This window comes from Gigantopelta aegis, chromosome 15 (genome assembly GCF_016097555.1).
Source record: "Gigantopelta aegis isolate Gae_Host chromosome 15, Gae_host_genome, whole genome shotgun sequence".
Classification (NCBI taxonomy): Eukaryota; Metazoa; Mollusca; class Gastropoda; order Neomphalida; family Peltospiridae; genus Gigantopelta; species Gigantopelta aegis.
The window spans coordinates 37,263,641-37,269,808 of record NC_054713.1 but is presented as its reverse complement, the minus strand read 5'-3'; positions in this window follow the sequence as shown (position 1 = coordinate 37,269,808).

Sequence of the window (6,168 nt, the reverse complement as noted above, 5' to 3'; positions counted from 1 at the left end):
CCCAATATCTGATTGGTTTGTTTTATGTATTACTGTTTCGGTGTATTAAGAACCGTATCCAGCAGAGGGCCGAGACATAGCTCAGTGGTACAGCGCTCGCTTGATGCGGTTTGGGATCGATCCCCGTCAGTGGACCCATTAGGCTATTTCTCGTTCCATCCAGTGCACCACGACTGGCATATCAAAGGTCGTGGTATGTGCTATCCTGTCTGTGGGATGTTGCATATAAAAGATCCCTCGCTACTAATGAAAACAAATGTAGCGGGTTTCCTCTCTAAGACTATGTCACAATCACCAAATGTTTGCCATCCAATAGCCGATGATTAATATATCAATGTGCTCTAGTGGTGTCCTTAACCAAAACAAACTTTTGTATTCAGCAGAAGGCACAGAGGCTGTCTCCACAAAAAAGTAAAGTTTAAAAGTTCCCATTTAATTTAGTTGGAAAACACTCTAAACTGCTGTAGCATGGTTAACATGTTTTGTACTCGCCTAGTTATGTAAAGGTAGGAGCATCTCTGATATTGATTAAAACCAAATAATAATAATAATAACAAATAAAATAAATAAAAACCTAGGTGCTTTACGACTAGCCGTGGTATGTGCTGTCCTGTCTGTGGTAAAGTGCATATAAAAGATCCCTAGATGCTAATGGAAATATGTAGCGGGTTTCCTTTAAGTATATGCGTCCAAAATTTTCAAATGTTTGACATCCAATAACCGATGATCAGTAAAGCTAATATTGAAAGTTAATAATTCATAATTATGTGCTCTAGTGGTGTCATTTGGGACAGACAAACTTTAAATATTAAACAATTAATTTTTTATATTATCTTGAAGAGTGAATTAACGCATATCCTTTTTCTCGAAAAAAAATGTACATGGTGTTTACAGGACCATGGACTTACTATTAACAAAAAAGTACTCGATTTTCAAGTTGGGCTATTTCTTGTTCCAGCCAGAGCACCACGACTGGTATATAAAAGGCCGTGATATGTGCTATCCTGTCTGTGGAATGGTGCTTATAAACAATATCTGGCAAAATCCAAAATGTAGCGGGTTTTCTATCTAAGACTATATGTCAAAATTACTATTTTTAATGTTTGACATCCAATAGTCGATTATTAGTAAATAAAATAATGTGCTCTAGTGGTATCATTAAAGAATACAAACTTTAACTATTTCATACTAAACTATTTATATCGTGTAGCAGATACTGGATAGTAAACGAGTTACCAGTTATGAAATTTATGTCCCGAGTGAAATAATTTTCAGTTGTCACGGAGGACATAGATAGAGAATAATCCATGAGTGGCCGTTAGATACCATTTATCTCACAACGAGTTGTTTTTAAATGTATCTAACAATCGAAAGCGGACACGAATGTATTATTCTATTTCTTACATATCCATAAAAAAAAAACCCTGGTTTTAAGCAAATTTTAATATCTTTTTCGACTAAAAGTTATTTACAGCCGTTGCACTTGTACATGTAGCTATATGTTACAGTGTAATATATTTCCACCGTGTTGTTTTTCATTGGATGCATGGCACTGGTGACCTGGTCATCACCTAGGAGCAGCCAGTCGTATGTCTTGAAACTGTTAACACACGTACGTGTGTAAACAACTATGTGTTATCAAAAATAACGCATAGTGTTCTCCACAACGGGTGTGTAAGAAAGTAAATTAACATATATTATCATCGATCTTCTCGAGAAAAAAAAGATGTACATAATCTTTAGACGATCATGTACTATTTATTAAAAAAAAGTACTCGATTTTCTCGAATCGCTGTTAGCTCGATTTGTGTTCCTGGGCCCCGTTCCACGACTCTGGACCCTCCCTGGGGCCTGCTCTCGCGATAGTAAACGTAATCGCGATGCTCGGTCACATCCGTGACATCGTCTTCGTAGCTGCGCATGTCCTCGTGCGATCATCTGATGAAATATGCAAGCCAGGCACATCTGTGTGCCTGTCTAACACCCATATCCCTATTATCCTCGCTGTAACGTACCCCCATGATACCCCCTCCCCACCGCTCTAATCCTCCCTCCAAACGAAATCGTCCATCATTGGAAAGGTTTTAAAAAATTAAAGTTTGTTTTGTTTTGTTTAAAGGGACAGAGCATAGTTTCTTAAACACTAAGGCATAATTTTCACCTAGACTCTAGTTTAAACCCGTAAAATAAAATGGACACTAAGTTTGGTTAATTTATAAACATGTAACAAATTTAAAAACTAGGGTATGTCCCTTTAACGACACTATCGTAGACCACATTGATTACTTATTAATCTTCGGCTACTCAATGTCCAACATTTTGGTAAGTTTGACACACAGTTTAATGCTAGTGTCAGACTACCAACTGTCACAACAGAGTTGACCAATTGGCCGATCTCACGACTTCTACGACTGTCCAGTTGCTAGTCTGAGTGCTCTCACAACTCGATTCTCGTCGTATAGAACTCCACACACACACACACACACACACACACACACACACACACACACACATACACACACAGACACACACAGACACACACATACACACACGCGCGCGCACACACACACACACAGACACACACACACACACAGACACACACACACACAGACACACACACGCACACACACATACACACACATACACACACACACACACACATACACACAGACACACACACAGACACAGACGCAGACACAGACACACAAATACATAGACACACAGACACACACACACACATACACACACACATACACACACACGCACGCACACACATACACACAAACACACACGCACGCACGCACACACACATGGTAACTTTGCAGTCGGGAAAATTACAACGCAAGTTCCGTCGAGTTGAACAATGTTCTTCTCTCACGATTATCTAGTTGCTAGTCTGAGCGCCCTTACAACTCTATTATCGTCGTATAACCCATTAGTTGTTAACCTGAGCGCTCTTACAACTCGATACTCGTCGTATAACCCATTAGTTGTTAACCTCATTAGTTGTTAATCTGAGCGCTCTTACATCTAGATACTCGTCGTATAACCCATTAGTTGTTAACCTGAGCGCTCTTACAACTCGATACACGTCGTATAACCCATTACTTGTTAACCTCATTAGTTGTTAACCTGAGCGCTCTTACATCTAGATACTCGTCGTATAACCCATTAGTTGTTAACCTGAGCGCTCTTACAACTCGATACTCGTCGTATAACCCATTAGTTGTTAACCTGAGCGCTCTTACAACTCGATTCTCGTCGTATAACCCATTAGTTGTTAACCTGAGCGCTCTTACAACTCGATTCTCGTCGTATAACCCATTAGTTGTTAACCTGAGCGCTCTTACAACTCGATTCTCGTCGTATAACCCATTAGTTGTTAACCTGAGCGCTCTTACAACTCTATTATCGTCGTATAACCCATTAGTTGTTAACCTGAGCGCTCTTACAACTCGATTCTCGTCGTATAACCCATTAGTTGTTAACCTCATTAGTTGTTAATCTGAGCGCTCTTACATCTAGATACTCGTCGTATAACCCATTAGTTGTTAACCTGAGCGCTCTTACATCTAGATACTCGTCGTATAACCCATTAGCTGTTAACCTGAGCGCTCTTACAACTCGATACTCGTCGTATAACTCATTAGTTGTTAACCTGAGCGCTCTTACAACTCGATTCTCGTCGTATAACCCATTAGTTGTTAACCTGAGCGCTCTTACAACTCGATACTCGTCGTATAACCCATTAGTTGTTAACCTGAGCGCTCTTACAACTCGATACTCGTCGTATAACCCATTAGTTGTTAACCTGAGCGCACTTACAACTCGATACTCGTCGTATAACCCATTAGTTGCTAGTCTGAGCGCTCTTACAACTCGATACTCGTCGTATAACCCATTAGTTGTTAATCTGAGCGCACCCGTCTTAAGTCGGGGAGTTGGGGAAATTACAACGCAAACGTCGAGTTGGCCAACCCCATCGTGACAGTTGGCAGTCTGATACTAGCACAAGTGTAAACCTGATACGTTTTTAGCAGTTAGGGATGACCTTTTGAATGCTCTTTTCCCCACAGACAGGACAAAGCAAAGCACGACCTTTGATATACCAGTCGTAGGGCACTGGTTGGGATGGGTGAAAAAACCCAAAAGACAACCAGAGAATGGATCCACTGAGGTGGTTTGATCCTACGATCAGAGAACCTCAGGTGAGCACTCTAACTACTGAGCTAGATCCCACATTGCGAACATGAATGTTTTGTAAAGAATCACATGGTACCCCCACCCCACCCCACACACACCAACCAGCGTTAAGCAGTTATGAATAGCGTCGTTGATGATTGAAACGGCTTTAAGAAACTATGTTGAGTTTGTTTAAAGCGACATACCCTAGTTTTTAAAAACGCCCGTTCGTCTAAGAAGTAATGGTTAATGAGACACACTCTAGTTATTTTTGACGGTATTTCCCTGTTTAAAAATCACAGACTTTAGCTTCTCTCTGTTATAACCATATTTAAATGTGTGTTACAGGTTTGTAGATTAACTAAACTTAAAGGGACATTCCTGAGTTTGCTGCAATGTTTAAGATGTTATAGACTAACAGAGACTATTTAACGATTGTAATTACATATCAAATATATTTTTCTGCATGAAATATTAGTGGCTTTTAAACGAGTTTCGGATCGTTCTAATATTTGTACTAGGTTAAATTTAATTTTACGTCCTAAAAAAGATTTTTTCGTACGTACGAAATTATTTGAAGACAAAATCCAGTTTGGACTTCTTACAAATATGAAGACGACCAGAAATACATTGAATATGCAGACACTGATATTCTAAGCAAGAAAATGTATTTAATATGTAAGTTTAATCGTAGAAATATTTTATTAGTCGGAAACATCTTACAGTGCAGCAAACTCAGGAATGTCCCTTTAAGTGTAATTTTGCGGACTGAAACTAGGGTCTGCGCCTTTAATATTATTATCAATGTCTGTATATCCTTTATTATGGTATTCTTATTATGATTAACTGTTATATGCTTCTGACTTGCTATCGCTTATAATAACTCAAAGTTCTCATTTTATTTACTAATATACATTTTCTTTATACACACGAAATCATTCGGAGGCAAAATCGAGCTTGAGCTACATGAAGCTTAAGGACTGCCAGACACATACGACCAGACATACACCGGATATAGAGACGCCTACACCGGATATAGAGACGCCTACACCGGATATAGAGACGCTCATACTCTGAACAAGAAAATGCATAAATTTAATATGCAGTTTTAATCGTTGAAAAGGCTATCATAGTCTGACATACGTTATAATGGCGGAAAGCTTTTTAAAGGGACATTCCTGAGTTTCCTACACTGTAAGATGTTTCCGACTAATACAATATTTTTACGATTACACTTATATGTTAAATATATTTTCTTGTTTAGAATATCAGTGTCTGTATATTTAATGTGTTTCTGGTCGTCTTAATATTTGCAAGAAGCCCGAAGTGGATTTTGTCTTCAAATAATTTTGTACGTACGAAAAAAATATATATTAGGAAATAAAATGAAATTTAACCTAGTACAAATATTAGAACGATAAAAAACACGTTTAATCTACAGCCACTAATATGTTATGTAGAAACATATATTTGATATGTAATTACAATAAAAAGTCTCTGTTAGTTAATAACATCTTAAAAATGGCCGCAAACTCAGGAAGTTCCCTTTAAGGCTGTATTCTGCGACAGTAACTCTTGCAAAGTCATTGGTCGTGTTTGACTTGAAGGTTTACTGTCAAAATTATAGACAAATGGAATATATGTAAAATGTATTCTTTGGTTTAAGCCACTTTTGGGGGTAGCATAGGGATCAGTATTGTGGCGGAAGTCCTCCTTCAGGCAAAGTCGAAAGGCTGTAGTATTGAAACGTGGCAGTCCTCCAATATGCGAAACCCTCGGAACATCCTTTTGAGTCTGTCTTGTGCAAAGAGTTGATTTTGAAAGTTTTATTGGTTTTGTTGTTCAGTTTTTGTTTGTTATATATATGTTGACAGTGTTAATAATTGCAATGTGAAACTTGACATACTTAATATATTTCGCGCTATCGTACAATGACTGATGCTCCTGCAGTACTCTCTCTCTCTCTCTCTCTCTCTCTCTCTCTCT